This window comes from Galeopterus variegatus, unplaced genomic scaffold, assembly GCF_000696425.1.
Source record: "Galeopterus variegatus unplaced genomic scaffold, G_variegatus-3.0.2 Scaffold1555, whole genome shotgun sequence".
Lineage (NCBI taxonomy): Eukaryota > Metazoa > Chordata > Mammalia > Dermoptera > Cynocephalidae > Galeopterus > Galeopterus variegatus.
The window spans coordinates 6,893-8,069 of NW_007727666.1; positions in this window are offsets into that span (position 1 = coordinate 6,893).

Below are 1,177 nucleotides of genomic sequence, written 5' to 3' on the forward strand. Positions count from 1 at the left end.
GTTGAAACAATATGTTTGTCTATTCTGATAAATATATGGAGTGGATTTTCAGAGATGGTTTAATATTATTTATTTATTATTTCTATACAGTTGTTCAAATTCATGTTTTAAAAAATTGACACAATTAGTTTTTCCCCTTTGTTCTTAAAGTGTCTATATCTGCATGAGTTTTGTGAACACAGAACTTGTTAGACATATCACTACATTTTAAAAGTCAATTTAATATTATGCATTTTCTTTACTATATTTAATATTTTTAACATGCATGCTGCATGGCTTTGTTTATTTGTTTGTTTCACAACTACAGGCTTGATAAAGTAAATNGCGGGAGCGCCGCCGCGCTCCCAAGCGGCGCACTCTCCAGTGCGCCACCAGGCCGGCCCTTCAGTGGTTTTTTAAAAGTAAACAGTTCCCAATTCGCTGCCTCTATTTGGTAAATTTTTGGAGCCCTGAAGTGGTTGGTTTTTGACTATTTTGTTTAATTTCATACTTAGTTTTTGTGGAGAAGATTCACTGACCTCTTTAAATTGCCATGGCTGGAAGTTCCTGTGGTTCATTGTTTTTGGAGAATGGTCTTTTAAGATGTAACAAGAAATGTAAAGCTGCTTAATTGTCCTGATTTAGTAAATCTACTTGGGGAAATTGTAGATCAAGGAAACAACCTCAAATTAAACAAGAAACCAAAAAAATGTGTACAAGATTGTCATAGGTACATTGTTTGTGCTAATGACAAATTAGAAATAACTTAAGTGCTTAGCATTTAGAAAGTGGTTAAGCAAATTGTAGTTTCAGCATGATAAATTACCACATAACCTTTAAACACAACTCCATGTGGACTGTGGCAACACACATTCCTGGCTTGTACATCCTAGTTGAAACAATATGTTTGTCTATTCTGATAAATATATGGAGTGGATTTTCAGAGATGGTTTAATATTATTTATTTATTATTTCTATACAGTTGTTCAAATTCATGTTTTAAAAAATTGACACAATTAGTTTTTCCCCTTTGTTCTTAAAGTGTCTATATCTGCATGAGTTTTGTGAACACAGAACTTGTTAGACATATCACTACATTTTAAAAGTCAATTTAATATTATGCATTTTCTTTACTATATTTAATATTTTTAACATGCATGCTGCATGGCTTTGTTTATTTGTTTGTTTCACAACTACA